The following is a 16,045-nucleotide window of genomic DNA, read 5'->3' as shown; positions in this document are numbered from 1 at the left end:
CTCGCATGACACGGCGTCTCCCAGAAGCTCATCCTGCTATTTTCACTCAGGAACGGTATCCGGTACTTAGTGAAATAGAAAACAGTATACCACAGCGGTTTCCCCAGGAAGTGAAATTAGTGGGGCCGTCTAAACTTCTAGGGGAGTTGAGGGCAGATGAGTGGTAGTCATTTTAAATTTTTACAGTGACACCTGTATTAGCATTACTTAAGCCATTTAGGGAGTACAATGACAGCCGTTACGCGTTACGGTTATGACCTAGCAGAACAAGACAACAAAACGCGGGAAGATCTGGTGAAAGCAGTGAATGAAAATGTGTTTTCTGTGATTGCCGTTGCTCCTAAAAGTTTAGAGCGAATACACCGACTCGGAGGAAAGCAGGGTAATTCGCGACCAGTTATCATCCGCCTTTTTGATTTCAACGAAAAAGAGGAAATTATGCGCAACTGTTCCAAGCTGAAAAATACTGGGGTTTCGATCAGCGAGCATTTTTCAAACGCAAGTTTCGCACCGCAGAAAGTGTCTTTGGGAAAGCGCGAAAAGTGACAAGTTAAGTGAAAAGAAAGTGAGGCTTGCTTACGACAAGCTCTATGTGGATGGCAAGGCTTATTACTGGGATTATGACGCTAAAATGCGAAAGGCTTACAGGGATGCTCGTAACCGCGGGAGTGAAAGCAGCTCACAAGACAACGAGAAATCTTCCTGATGTGCTCATAATTTTGAACCTAAATGCAAGGAGTATTTCAACAAGATGTCACATTTCGAAGCTGTCCTCTTAGAACAGGAACCGGATATCGTGATTGGCACTGAAACTTGGTTAAATGATTCCATTGAGAGTGCTGAATTTCTTCCTCCGAATTTTGCAGCATACCGCAAAGGCCGTGGATCTAGAGGAGGAGGAGTTGCCATTATATATAAAATTTCAAATGTTTGTACAGAAATTGCTTCCCCACCTGATTTGGAGTGTGTCGTGTGTTCCATGGAAATTGGGGGTTTGTTAATTGTAGTTGTCGCAGTATATCGTCCTCCAGGAACCACTGAGGAATACATAATTTTACTTGATGATTCCTTAACTGACAAGTTTGCTGACACAAAATGCAAGATGATAATGGCTGGGGATTTTAATCTACCGCTTATTGCCTGGACAAACCTTAAAGAAGGTCAGAATGAACAGGCAACTTCTCGCGCTTTTCTAGGTATTGCTTTCTCCCTAGATTTAATGCAAATTGGGAGCATACCCACGCGAATCCATGAATCGGGAAAGTCGCTACTTGGCCTGGTCTGTTTAAATAAGTCTGTTTCACAGCTAAATTATTGGTATGAAGTCTTAGGAGGGATCTCTGATCACAAGATGGTGATTGCGCACATATCCACTAAATACCACACCGTTGAAAACAATAAAAGCTTGACCGTCCCGGACTTTTCTAAAGCTGATGATGTCGCAATATTAGATAACCTAGAACTTGGGTATGATGATTTCACTCGTTATATCTCTTTAGAATTTACGTCTGTTAACGATGAGTGGGAGAGGTTTAAAACAGTGGTGTTTGACTCGATAAAGCGATTTGTTCCCATGCGCACTAAAAAAGTCAACAAAAGGACCCATGGATTACACGAACGATTATTCATAAAAATGCCTTTTTAAACGTCTCAGGGCTAAACAATCCACCGCAAAAACAGCGCGCGAGTCTATTAAAGTACTCTCTGAGGAGTTGAAAATGGGAATTATCCAAGCAAAGCACCTTTTTTATGAGTCATACACTAACTAGTTTTATCAAAACGGCTCCTGGAAAATTTTGGTGATATGTTTCACAGCCAAAATCTGGCATAGAATTTTTCACAAGCAAAGTTAGAACTATCACTGATAGGACTGAAATGGCATGCCTCGTAAATGAATACTTTGAATCAGTTTTTACTTTGTATGACGGCACTACGCCCCAAACTGAATCTCTTGATATACAACCTTTACCTGAGCTTAAAGTCACACCGGCATCTAGTGCTGACTTACGCTAGTTATGTTTGGGAGCCGTATACTAAACAAAACATATCAAAATGTGAACGGGTACAAAACAAAGCTCTAAGATTTATCTTCAACTCGTACTCTAGAACCCGTCAGTGTCTGAACTTAGAAACAGGGCCGCGCTGACAACTTACTCCCTGGGTCTTAAACGATTGCTTGAGTCGTTATCAGACACTTGAAACAACGTGTGTGTGTGTGTGTGTGTGTGTGTGTGTGTGTGTGTGTGTGTGTGTGTGTGTGTGTGTGTGTGTGTGTGTGTGTGTGTGTGTGTGTGTGTGTGTGTGTGTGTGTGTGTGTGTGTGTGTGTGTGTGTGTGTGTGTGTGTGTGTGTGTGTGTGTGTGTGTGTGTGTGTGTGCGTGCGTGCGTGCGTGCGTGCGTGCGTGCGTGTGTGTGTGTGTGTGTGTGTGTGTATGTGTGTGTGTGAGAGAGAGAGAGAGAGAGAGATAGAGAGAGAGAGACAACACTAGCGTCCAGTGGACATACGTGCGAGGTCTTGACAGGACATGCGGATATTCCTAGCAGATCCCTAAATCACCTGGGCACAAGCCCTACACATTACTCTGGCCACGGTTTCTGTCTTGGGGATCAACAGGGGACCAGACAATGATGTGAAGGGCATGATTCATTGCCGTCTTTTATAGGTATGTAAAGTGCTAAAATAGCACAGGGCAGAGCGAAAGTTAACATATCTTGAGCAACTAAAACAGTAATTTTCATTTCTGAAAAATCCCATTTGCAGGCAGCGCTCTGCAGGCCAGCGTGTTCGAAAATGCAAAGGTTTAAAAAAAATTGGCACACACCTGAAAAACTTTAATACGCAACGTTTCTCATCAAGTAGGGTTCCAGTGCACACAATGAAGATTAAGAAAACCCATCAAAGCGTGCGTCCTGTGCTTTCTTGCCAGTCTTTGTTGTTTGCGCTAAACGTATGCCACTGACCACGGCGCACTGCCCATGTCTTGATGAGCACCGGCCGACAAGCACCCGTGGAGCACACGATGGAGTGTACGGGCCACCAAAATGAGTACTAACGGTGACGAAACGTCCGTCTTCGACTGGGCAATCCACATCAGTCGTTGGTCCAAGATACACGAGAACGCGCGTGCACGATAGCTGCGAGGACACTCCGAAATGACCACCCATGGAGTGTCAAGACATACAACCCCGTGCCATGGCATTGTACCCTGCGTATTAACAGTCGTAAATGTGAGACACCTCATGTAAAAGGCCTTGTTTGGGCGTTTGCGCAAGATGTGGAGAAAGAATGATACATATTGACATACTCATTGTTTCGCTTCTATATACTTTTGCTGAAACAACGACGCAGAAACATTCAGAAACGGCGCCAAGTCTAGAAGCGGTTTTACAAGTCCCTTCCAGACGATCAAAAATTGGGGGACGCTTAAGCTTCGCCTTTAAGAGTGGAACGCGACAGCGTCTTGCAGCACTGCCAGGGAGTCGGCGCGACGCCTTGCCCGTTAGACAAATCGCTCTGCAATGTACGGTGAAACGGACGCGCGGAGCGGCATACCACGTAGAAGCGCTGCCAGGCGCCTTGCCGAAACGCGCGGGACTCAAGTTGCAGTCGTAGTTCGTCGGCACATCGTTCTCGACAAACCCGATGCCACGAACGCCAGCATAGCTTCCGCGCCGAACGAACGAGCAGCAAGCCGCAACTTACGTGGTGAACCATTACCTCCTGAACAGCTTTCAGGGCTGCGCGTCACGTGACGCGACGTTAACGACGTCACTGCGCGCCGGCTGAGGGCCGCGAGCGATTGCCGCGCGCTCGCCTCGCGGGAACTGATGCCACAGACAGGCTCGTCGACCGCCAAGTCCGCGCGATTTATCAGGGCAAAGACAAATAATTAAGATTACGGACCGAATTATAAATATTTCTTTATCACAGCAGACTCTGTCTGTATTGTGACATTCCTTGTGTGCTACGAGGTACATTCCTTGTGTGTGCATCGAGTTGGGGCTTAAGGCCGCCCCTCTTTTCCAGCTGCATACCTTTGCAGAAAGCAGGACGCCGGCACACGCGGAAACCGCTCCCCAGTATAAGCGAGAGCCCCGAGTACATACCGGGAACGAAAATTGTCGCTTGACGCACGGACCCCCCACCCCCTTACGACGTGGGCTATCGCCGGGAAGGCACCCACAGCTTCCCGCGGTGCCTCGTGAACAAAAGCGCATTCCCAGAAGGGCCGTGACGGACACCTGTCAGACAGACAGGCAAGACTCGCCAAGAATGTGGGAAAACAGGGGCGACCCTTAATCTGGTTTCCCGGAGCGACAGACGAACCCCTTCATGATTATTAGCTGTGTCCCGCCGTCGGTAGCGCGGCAGCATCGAGGGCGCTTTCGCCCCCTCCTCTGTTGCTGACGAACGACGCGGACCGATGGTGGGTGGCGGTATGCATGCCTGAGGCAAGGATTAGCTCCGAAGGGAGAGCCTGTGGATACTCTCACTTGAGAGAGAGTGGTGACGTTTTTGTTGTTTATTTAGTTTGTATTGTTAACAAGAATCTGGGTTCGAGGCTAAGCCCAACCCAAGGGGTTGTCCCCATCTCGCATGTTATTTTTCATTGGAGAATTGATGCTTTGGGCGGGCCACTGAAAATGACCGCCCTTAGTCCTTTGTTAATCAAGTGCTTAAAAGCGCATGTAAACGGATGCAGTCCAGTCTGAGCTGGGGCTCCATGCTTAGCATGTAATGTGATGCTACTTAGGCACTAACCTGCCCGGTCGATGAGTAAAGTAGTGCAAAGTTTGTTCTTTTGTAAATTCAGTTCTGCTTTTTCCAGTTTAACTCTCTGTATATGTATGTTGTAAAATTATGCTCTGCTGTCATCATCTACAAGCTCGCCTCCTGTTCATCTTCCAAGCCGAACGACACTAGAGGAAGGGTTTGTGAACCATCCTCGAAGAAACGGACGACTATTGAAATTCTACTGCATACACGCTGAGGACGACATCGTTCGCCAAGAGGGCCTTCAGCGCCGAAGCCCGACGGCGTGCAGCTTCTGCCAGCAACCGCTCGAGCCCAACTCCGGAGCCACTCCATCGCCCCCATGAAGTCGTCGGCACGTAAGCTCGGACGCCCCAGCCTCTGATGTATAATCTTAATCATGTGTAATTATTGAATATACCTGTTTGTTTAAACTGAGCCATACGGTGTCTCTTTGCCTCTCCGTCCCGTGTGGACCTGCGCATTATGGGGGTCATCACACTGGTGTCAGAAGTGGGGTCTCAAAAGCAAATGTCCTCTGAATGCTGCGACATTCATGACTTCAAAATTGTAATCAAAAGGGAATCACGGGACTGATTGTGGGACTTTTACCCCCATTTGAGAGGCTTGAGGCACCGGAGGGCTTGAAAAAAAAATGTCTTTATCTGAGGGAGCTCCCACTCCACAGCCGTCGCTCGGAGCAAGCATGCTGGCATTAGGAAGCGTCATTCCGACGTTTACGGGAGATAAGACAGGGGTTCCAATCTGCGATTTCTTTTCCATGCTAGAAGAGATTGGGAAAATGGGGGGATGGTCCGATGCTCAAATGCTGGGAATGGCGAGGTGTAAGATGGCAGGAGCTGCTCATGATTTTGCATGGCGAGACGAAAAAGTAAAATCCACAAAATCATTTGCGGAATTTAAGAAGCTCGCGTTTGAGCATTTTGACACTGAACCACGTCACGTGCGAGTACAGAGGTTCCGTGACGCCGGACAGATGGTAGGGGAGGACGTGCGAACGTTTGCGTCGCGGCTTCAGCACTTAGCGCGCGATACGTTAAGCAGGGAGGAGGAAGGAGACCAGCTAAGGAAGAAATACGCGGAGGATCTACTTAAAGAGGAAATGACCGCTTTGTTCGTGGCTGGTCTGCAAGACCCCGTGCGCCGGTTCGTGCTCTCGCGCAAGCCGAGCAATTTCGACCAAGCCGTGGAGGCCGCATTGGATGAGGAACAAAATGAGGCGTTAACGACAGCCGCAGCGAGAGTACGCGTCATAGAGAGAGCGGTGCTCAACCCTGAGGTTGCTCTCTTGACAGAGCGGTTAGATCGCTTAGAACAGCTGCTATCTCAGCAGGTAGAATGCCAGGTTGAAGCGCGCGCTCAACAGCGCCCATTCGCTGGAAACCGGAGACCGCCACAAAGCTACAGGCGCGGTATGCGAGATTTTGAAGAAATCGTATGCTTCGCTTGCCAGGGTCGCGGACACATCGCCAGGTTCTGCCAAAACGTGCGCCGTGGGGAGCCACAAAGAGAAGCAGGCGAGACACGCCCTAAGCAAGCCTACAGCGGGGCTCCAGATACCGAGACAAAAAACTAGTTAGTCCTCCCCAGCCTGAGGAGCGTGGGGAGGGAGCAGTAGATGATGAGGTGGTGGTAGTTTGTGTGGCCGACGAGGCATGCCCTGTTGTGCGTTGCAAGTTAAATGGTTGTTGCATGGAATTGTTGATAGATACGGGGTCAAAGGTGACATTGCTTAAGGAGAGCAGTTTTAACACGCTTCGAAGGAAGGGGGACCGCGAGGTGTTGGAAGCGTCGGGTGGTATGGCAACCAAATTTGTAGGCATAACGGGGGATCCTCTTGGCATAAGTGGACTCTACCGGTTACACTTTTCTCTCGGCGGAATTGCATTGGAGCACCCCTGCTACGTATGCCCGGACACGGTGTCTCTGCCAAACGGAGTGTCAGGTATATTAGGGCAGGATTTTTTGAGAAAAGGGAAGGTAGTAGTCTCATTCTCTGAGGAAGAGGTTAATGCGGGCGGCTCAAAAGTTCCGTTTTTGAACAGGAGAGGGGCTGAGATTCGCATTACCGATATTGACACCCGTCAAACAGTGGGATCATTGGAGAAGGTATATCCGCGGGTTGCCGTCAGGCTGGTCGATGAGGCGGTCGTCCTTCCTTGGTCGGAGCACATTTTGTACGCGTTTGTGCCTTCAGATGTAGAGAGCGGCGCCGTGGGAGTGCTTGAGCCGGTCGACTCTCTCAGCAATGGCCTGAAGGCAGCCGCGTGCCTCGTGACAGTTAATGACGCCCACAGAGTGCCCCTACGGGTGGTTAACTGTAGCCAGCAGCCACTGAGCCTTCCCAAGAACAAAACATTGGCTTTCTTCACCTCTGCGATAGAGAAACATGAGCCCACCGATACGGTACTCGCAACTGTAGAGCATGCTAGTCCTTCGGCTGCTCCAAAGGTGTCGTTCGATCTTTCTCACGTAAAATCCAGGGAAAGGGAGGCTCTGGCTGGTTTGCTGAACGACTACTCGGAGGTATTCGCCGCGTCCAACCTGGATTTGGGCTGCTGTGGCGTTATAAAGCACAGGATAGAAACTGGCACTTCATCGCCCGTTTACCAGCGTGCGTACAGGATTCCTTACTCCCAACGTGAGGAGATGGAGCGGCAGGTGCAGGACCTGATTGATCGCGGCATTGTCGAACACTCAAAGTCACCCTGGGGAGCACCAGCACTATTGGTGGAAAAGCCAGATGGCTCGTATCGATTGGTAGTGGACTACCGCAAACTAAATGCCGTAACTCGCATCGATCCATACCCCATCCCCAATATGCAGGAGACGCTTTCTCAGCTGGGCTCTGCCAGGTACTTCACGGTAGTGGACATGGCGGCGGGATTCTGGCAGATAGCAATGGATCCGGCAGATGCCGAGAAAACGGCATTCAACACGCCCTGAGGGCACTATGAATGGAAAAGAATGCCGATGGGTCTGGCCAACAGCCCTGCTGTCTGGCAGAGAACCGCTGATGTTATCCTGGCAGGTCTTCTGGGGAGGCTGTGCTTCGTGTATATGGATGACATTATCATATACAGTGACAGTTTTGAGAACCATTTGCGCAATATTGAGCAGGTTTTGGTGCGACTAAGAGGAGCGGGTCTCAAGCTGAAGCCCTCTAAGTGCCAATTCCTCAAAAACGAGGTGAAATACCTCGGGCACGTTGTTTCAGCTGACGGCGTGCGACCGGACCCTGAGAAACTAAGGTGTGTCTCGGATTTTCCATCCCCGACTAGCGTCCGCCAGGTCCGGCAGTTTCTCGGCCTGATCGGTTACTACCGAAGGCACATAGAGGAGTTCGCCAAGCTCGCTAAGCCGCTCACCGCCTTAACGGCCACAAATGTCGCCTTTCGCTGGGACGAAAACGCGGAGAATGCTTCTGGGGCCCTGAAAAGGAAGCTAATGAGTGCACCGCTGTTGCGCCACCCGGATTTTAATTTGCCCTTCGTTATGGCCACAGATGCGTCAAAGTTCGCAGTTGGTGCCGTGATATCTCAGGTTATCGAGGGCAAAGAACATCCCGTTGCTTTTGCTAGCCGACAGCTGAGCCCCACAGAGCAAAAGTACGGAGCTACGGAAAGGGAGTGCCTCGCCGTTGTCTGGGCAGTAAAGCACTTCAGATGCTACCTTTACGGCCGCAAATTCAAGCTAGTCACAGACTGCCATCCTCTGAAATGGGTGATGAGTGTCAGGGACCCTAGCTCGCGACTCGCTAGATGGAATCTACACCTGCAGGAATACTGCTTTGAAGTTGAGCACAAGTCAGGAAAGACACATCTGAATGCTGATGCACTCAGCCGCACAGCTGCCGTGGCAGCTATAGATGAGTTTGTCCTCGTAGTCGACCCCGCCGAATTACGCACAGAGCAGTGCAAAGATCCTGACCCGAAGCGAATAATCGAAAGCTTAGAGGGCGCACCGTCTCACCCCGAACAGCTAGGTTATTTCATTGACAAAGACGGCACCCTGTGTCGGCGCACGAGGCCAACCAGGAAAGGGAGACCAGAGAAAACCGCTTGGGAGAGAGTCGTCATACCTCGGTCGTGGACAGAAAGGGTTCTTCGCGCGTTTCACGATGCGCCATGCGCCGGTCATTTTGGCGTAGCGAAGACACGCAGGCGTGTGGAGCGTTTGTACTTTTGGAGTGGCATGCGACAGGATGTTAGAGACTACTGTGCGAAGTGCCATTCCTGTCTCGAAAGAAAAACACCCAAGGGACGAAGACCAGCTCCAATTCAGCCGTTCTCTGAGGTTTCGGCTCCCTTCGAGCGGACAGGTATGGACATAATGGGCCCATTGCCCACGACCACTTCCGGAAACAAGTACATTTTAGTATTTGTCGATCACCTTTCAAAATACGCGGAAGCGGTAGCACTCCCAGATCAGAAGGCAGACACGGTTGCAAGAGCATTTGTCGAACAGATCGTGCTCCGACATGGACCCCCGAGGCAACTCTTGACAGATCGGGGAACGAACTTCGTGTCGCAGCTAATGAGGAGAGTTTGCGAGCTGCTTAAGATCGCTAAGAAGCAGACAACACCGTACCATCCGGCTTGCAACGGCGCGGTGGAGCGACTGAACCAAACCGTGGCCGGGTTCCTGTCGCATTTTGTTTCGCGCGACCAGCGGGACTGGGACTTGTGGCTCCCGTATGCAATGTTTGCCTACAATTCCGCAGCACACGAGAGCACGGGCGAATCGCCATTCTTTCTTCTCTACGGCCGAGACTCGGACCAGCCTAGTGAAGTGCCAGAGGGCCCCCGTCGTGTCCCATACGCTTCACTGGACGACTATAAGGTTGAGCTAGAATCGCGCTTGCAAGTGGCGAGGGACATCGCAAAGGAGGCCTTAAAGAAAGCGGCGAAGCGCAGGAAGGAGGTGCACGATCGCAGTGCTAGAGACGCGCCGTTTGATGTGGGGGACAGCGTGTACATTGAAAACTGCCAAAGGCAGATTGGGCTAGCTCGTAAGTTCCAGACGAAGTGGAGAGGACCGTGCGAGGTTGTCGAGAAGCTTTCTCCGGTAAACTTCAGAGTCCGAGACGTGAACCGGCGCTTGATAAGGATACACGCAAATCGCCTCAAGTCGGCACCGGTTCAGTATTCACGAAATGAGGAAAGGGAAAGCGCGGATTTTGATGGGGACAGAAGTGAAGCGGAGCGCGCAGATAGTTCGCAAGAAACGCCCTCTCCTGCATTTGTTCGGCAGGCGCCAGAAGTGACGGCCAGAATGCCACCGGATTTACTTCATGCATTGCTAGAAGAAGAAGCGCGCGAGGTTGCCGCGCAGATAACGCCAGGAGAGGCTCCTGCCACGAGCCCTCGCGAGTCCCAAAGCAGACAAAGGGTCACAGACTTACTTAGTATGACTCATGAAGGCCGATATCCGCTGCGAAATCGGAAAGCTAAGTCGGACTAATGGCGTAAACAGAGCGGAGTTTTGAACTGGTTAGAATTGTGTAATGCCACAGCTCATAACATTGCTATGTGCTTATGTGTTAAGTTATCGGAGTTGGTAGTTAAACCTTTCTGTCATTAAGTAACACCTTCACAGGAGAGCATGCGGAGCGCATGCAGAACCTGCCCTACTTCCTTTCGTTATCTATATTTTTGTCTGTGCCGTGATCGTGCTAGAAGTGGGAGCTCCTTTATAACTGTGGTAAATTTATTTCGTCCAGTTTGGACTAGAAAAGAGAGGCTTGGGTGCTGAGTTTCATGTTTATCTGTAAAAGAAGATCAGTGCTGCCCCTGGAGACGCCAGTTATGACAGCGGAGGCATGTGGTGTTGTGCAGTGGTATTGAGTGCAGCGAAAAGTGTTTTGTCGGACGCACTGTGCGAGGCGATTCAGAAAGACAAGGGGAGCTGCAGGGACTCAAATGTTCGGAGAACATTCTTCTGGAGGGTGAGCGAGTGTGACATTCCTTGTGTGCTACGAGGTACATTCCTTGTGTGTGCATCGAGTTGGGGCTTAAGGCCGCCCCTCTTTTCCAGCTGCATACCTTTGCAGAAAGCAGGACGCCGGCACACGCGGAAACCGCTCCCCAGTATAAGCGAGAGCCCCGAGTACATACCGGGAACGAAAATTGTCGCTTGACGCACGGACCCCCCACCCCCTTACGACGTGGGCTATCGCCGGGAAGGCACCCACAGCTTCCCGCGGTGCCTCGTGAACAAAAGCGCATTCCCAGAAGGGCCGTGACGGACACCTGTCAGACAGACAGGCAAGACTCGCCAAGAATGTGGGAAAACAGGGGCGACCCTTAATCTGGTTTCCCGGAGCGACAGACGAACCCCTTCATGATTATTAGCTGTGTCCCGCCGTCGGTAGCGCGGCAGCATCGAGGGCGCTTTCGCCCCCTCCTCTGTTGCTGACGAACGACGCGGACCGATGGTGGGTGGCGGTATGCATGCCTGAGGCAAGGATTAGCTCCGAAGGGAGAGCCTGTGGATACTCTCACTTGAGAGAGAGTGGTGACGTTTTTGTTGTTTATTTAGTTTGTATTGTTAACAAGAATCTGGGTTCGAGGCTAAGCCCAACCCAAGGGGTTGTCCCCATCTCGCATGTTATTTTTCATTGGAGAATTGATGCTTTGGGCGGGCCACTGAAAATGACCGCCCTTAGTCCTTTGTTAATCAAGTGCTTAAAAGCGCATGTAAACGGATGCAGTCCAGTCTGAGCTGGGGCTCCATGCTTAGCATGTAATGTGATGCTACTTAGGCACTAACCTGCCCGGTCGATGAGTAAAGTAGTGCAAAGTTTGTTCTTTTGTAAATTCAGTTCTGCTTTTTCCAGTTTAACTCTCTGTATATGTATGTTGTAAAATTATGCTCTGCTGTCATCATCTACAAGCTCGCCTCCTGTTCATCTTCCAAGCCGAACGACACTAGAGGAAGGGTTTGTGAACCATCCTCGAAGAAACGGACGACTATTGAAATTCTACTGCATACACGCTGAGGACGACATCGTTCGCCAAGAGGGCCTTCAGCGCCGAAGCCCGACGGCGTGCAGCTTCTGCCAGCAACCGCTCGAGCCCAACTCCGGAGCCACTCCATCGCCCCCATGAAGTCGTCGGCACGTAAGCTCGGACGCCCCAGCCTCTGATGTATAATCTTAATCATGTGTAATTATTGAATATACCTGTTTGTTTAAACTGAGCCATACGGTGTCTCTTTGCCTCTCCGTCCCGTGTGGACCTGCGCATTATGGGGGTCATCACAGTATGCATATTTACAGATATTTACGACTACACATCGTTCGCTGCCAAAATACATGACAGACAGAAAACGATATTGCGCTGTAATGTAGACGGATGTTGCCTTTTATACTGCGTGCTATGAAATCGTAAACAACTGACAGCCGAAACAAGTTGTTGCACAGATAAGAGATACACACGGTTACAATACCAATCTTTATATTAAAGTAGACCCTGTGGCACGGTACGGTTTCAGATGAATGAGAGGAAGCAGAACATAGCACACTGCAATGCCAAGAGGTAGAAAACGAAAACCATACTCGCTTCTTAACTGTAGGTTAGAAGAAAATATTATTTCATCCACTTTTCAGAGTAGGTTGCCGCCCTTCAATGGCATGAAATACATATTACTTTGTAGAGTCGAATACATGCAAAGAAACCACAGTACATTAAACACACTTGTGACTAAACTGTGGACTAGGTTGTAATAAATAAGTGACACAAAGAACCACTATTTCACTGCTGCAGGTACAGGAATGCACAAAGAATCCACTGCACAAACTGCATTGCACAATAATATAGACACTAATACAATAATACATAACAGACACTGCAACAATGGTACAGTAATAGGCACTGCACAAGAACAGCACATACAAAAGGTGTGACAAATAAGTCATTCACCTACCACAGCAGTCACTGTCTGAGGTTCAGCTCAGTAAAAAACAAAAACAACATTGCACTTAATTGCCAAAATAATTTAAAATTTCAGATTAAAACAAAGAACTGTTATTTAAACTCTGGGGTAGAAAGCATGCATGACGCAAACAAAAGAAGGCTCATTGCACTACAACAGGCAGAAGTTCGCCAAAGAAATCGCATGAGGAAACTGCAATAAAATACCTGCAAAGCAATTTAAAGTAATTAAATGTGTGGTCTACAAGTTATGAAAAATTACTTTTCAAGAAAGATTTGGGCTTTCCTGTTTTTTGCCTTCTGTTCTTTTATAATATGAAGTTGTTCATTCCTTCGTTTGCATAAGTTGTTAAGCATTATGTTTGCTGCACAGTTTGCATCAAGTGTGACGAGGAGCTCGTAGGCATGCACATTTTCACATGCATCTATGTCCTCAAGCCTCGGTGGAGAGTTGAGCGTCAGTTGCCGAACGACATTCCTTTGCTTGGGCCCATGGAGAAATTGTGTGCAGGCACTTTGTGTCACAAGATTTGTAACTACATCCATGTGTACATGACTATTGTAATCACAAGGGCAGAGGGAAGCTTGAGTCCACCTCGGTCCAGTTGTGCGATTAAGGAATGGGTGTCTTCTTCCATTTCCGTCTCACTTCCGGTAGCAACCAAGTGTCCTCGGCAACTTTCACACTTTAAAACTTTCATTGCAGCATGCGCACAATACCCGCCAACACAACCAATAACTGGCATTCGTTCTCTGTGTGCATCAAGGTCAGCGTCTACAACTTGAACACTGAAGGAGGTTCCTACATCTCTGACACTGTTTGTCTCTTCGATGTTTCTGAAGTCATCAGTGCTCATCTTTGGCAGGGCATTTTGAAGGCGAATCCTGCCCTCTGTCTCACAAAGCTGTCGAACAGACATGTGGCACTGCCCACCAGCCATTTGCCGGTACTGTCCAATATGACTCTCGAGAGGATCCGTTTGAACTTTCCCTAGTAGGACGTACTTAAAATGAAGTTCACTTATGCAGTACTTTGCCAATGCCAGTAAGGATTGAGCAGATAGCCTTAGGGTAAGGACCCCAGTGCCATGCCCATAAAATTCCCCAGACATCAAGCCAGGTAATGAAACCATTCAGAAAAGCTACTTTTGGGTTATCTGTACTACTTGAAGACATGGGTTCTTAGTAAACAGTACGAGGATGGAAGCCTTTATTTGGAGTTTTTACGTTGACAATACTCCACCAGCGAAGAATGATTTGGATGAAATCTGCTGTTGCTGCCGCATGTTGAAAATCAGCTTCACCACTGTGAGCTGCCAGGGCTCTTGCTACGTGAGGATTAAAAACCTGCAGTACCAGCTTCACATTTTTCCGTTCCAAGTTGCTCGGATTAAGTGCCTTGGATGTCAAGCCATTCCCAGACTTTATCAGTAGAGATGACTCCTCTTTATGTAAATCTCTCAAATTCTTAAATGAGGCAGTCAATTTGCATGCAGGACGAACATCATTGTTTGAAAGCTCAAAGCGTGGGTAGAAAAAGCAAGTCCCCGCATTTTTGTGATTCAGCCAATTGTTTCTGATACACTTAAAAAGATGTACAGCACCTACCACATAAAATAATAGCCGATCTGGATGTGCCGGGTGCGGATAAACATGAAGCATTGACTTCGGCAGAAACATCTTCATTACCTTTCTGTTTAGAAAGTTATTGTCACAAACAACGGCTATGACCCTTTACCCAATCTCTTCTAAGCGTATGATCACCTTCTTCAGTATGGCATGAAGTTGGTCGCCCTGTATGGTTTTTACCGGAAGAATGTGTGCTACCTCCTTGAATGAGCTCAGCAGATTTTGTATCATAAACACGTGTACAGATGTGGCTGCCTCGCTGGAATTCACTGCGGCACCACATATGCTGCCCCTCCCCCTTATAATCAAAACAAGGCTTGATATGAATTTCTTCAAGTATCAACGTGACTGTCTTTTCATGTCGCTGCAGATGTGTAAATCTCTGGGAACATACTGAAGACAAGTTGCATCACAAGAATCAATTTCTGGGCACATTTGTACAGATGAGCACACTTTCCTACTAGTGCTCGGATGGGGCAAGGCCAGTGTACTTGTTTTTCTCAAATACTTGTAGGCATGCGGCGATATTGTGTGTAAAATGCATGCAAACACCATTACCTGTGTGCTGTACTGAATACGCTCTGCAGAGAGCAGTGTTAGCTGTTCCTTTAAAAATTTCACAGCCCCTTTCTTGTTTTCATTAATGCTTGCTTCCGATTTGTCTAGAAGGGAATTTGCTGCAAGCGACAGGTGACGAGAACTACAACGCTCGCCAGACTCGTCAGACAGCATGCACAGGTTGTTCAAAATTTCGAACAAGGAGCTTACTTTGCAAACCGAGTCTGGTACAACAGCGCTACCAAGATTCTTGATCGCGGATCCCTTGGTAGCAGGCTGAGACTTGGAGCTTTTCGAACAGTGTCAATGACGCCTTCAACCAAGGTTCACGATCGTTGGTGATGTTCAAAAACATCGTACACTTTTCTTTATGAATCACAGTCCACTGCACTGACACTGAGGCCACTTGCAGGCGCGCCTTTAGTTCTTCGAGTGACGAAAATTGGTCTCTCTCCTGCTCCACTTCATATGACGCCAGTGATCCTTTGACCGCACGGGCGAGTTGGGAAGCTTCTAGTCGGCTCCTCTTAGCGTCAGGTTCTTCTCTCTTGCTGTTGTCTGGTGCTGAAAGGTACGAAGGGCTGTTCGGAAATACGATAGGCACCGATCCACGGCGCAACCGCGGTACTGGCAATGAAACTGTAAGAACATTTCCTGTTCTTGGATCTGTGCACGATGTCGTCGTCTCGATGCATGAAGCGTCGAAATGATCGGCGCAAACCTGCACAAACGTACAAACGTTTCATAAACGTCTCAGAATCCACTTATTAATATAGCCTAATGCTAGTCCCTTTGTCTATAAGCGTGTTTGCAGCTAAGAAATGTGGCCACAATCAATCTATCTGAGCTTCGGAAGTATCACAATAAACGTGCTGATTAAGTAAAAGCAACCAGGAGCACATAACAATACCATAAACATTACTTACCTTAGTGTACGAAGTGGGCACGAAGTCGTTCCTTGGAATGGCGCGTAACCACTTCTTCAAAGTGTCGTCGCCTTTTGGAAAAAAAAACACTTCTATCTTCCTGCCCGTATCGTAATTGCCGATGCACCCCGGCACACAACGCTTGTTCGGCCGTTCTATGATAATTTGCATCGGAATAAAAATGCTGTTTTCTCAAGCTTTCGTGTTGGGTTATGGGCCACGATC

The 16,045-nt window shown here is 48.7% G+C and overlaps 1 pseudogene; it reads right to left on the bottom strand.

Annotated features, from left to right (window-relative positions):
- Positions 1 to 14,692: 14,692 nt before the first annotated feature.
- On the bottom strand, positions 14,693 to 15,991 carry LOC144117115 (uncharacterized; annotated as a pseudogene).
- Between the last annotated feature and the right edge of the window lie 54 nt (positions 15,992 to 16,045).

This window comes from Amblyomma americanum, chromosome 1 (assembly GCF_052857255.1).
Source record: "Amblyomma americanum isolate KBUSLIRL-KWMA chromosome 1, ASM5285725v1, whole genome shotgun sequence".
NCBI lineage: Eukaryota > Metazoa > Arthropoda > Arachnida > Ixodida > Ixodidae > Amblyomma > Amblyomma americanum.
The sequence above is the reverse complement of the archived record's forward strand: the minus strand, read 5'-3'. Positions and strand labels throughout refer to the sequence as shown.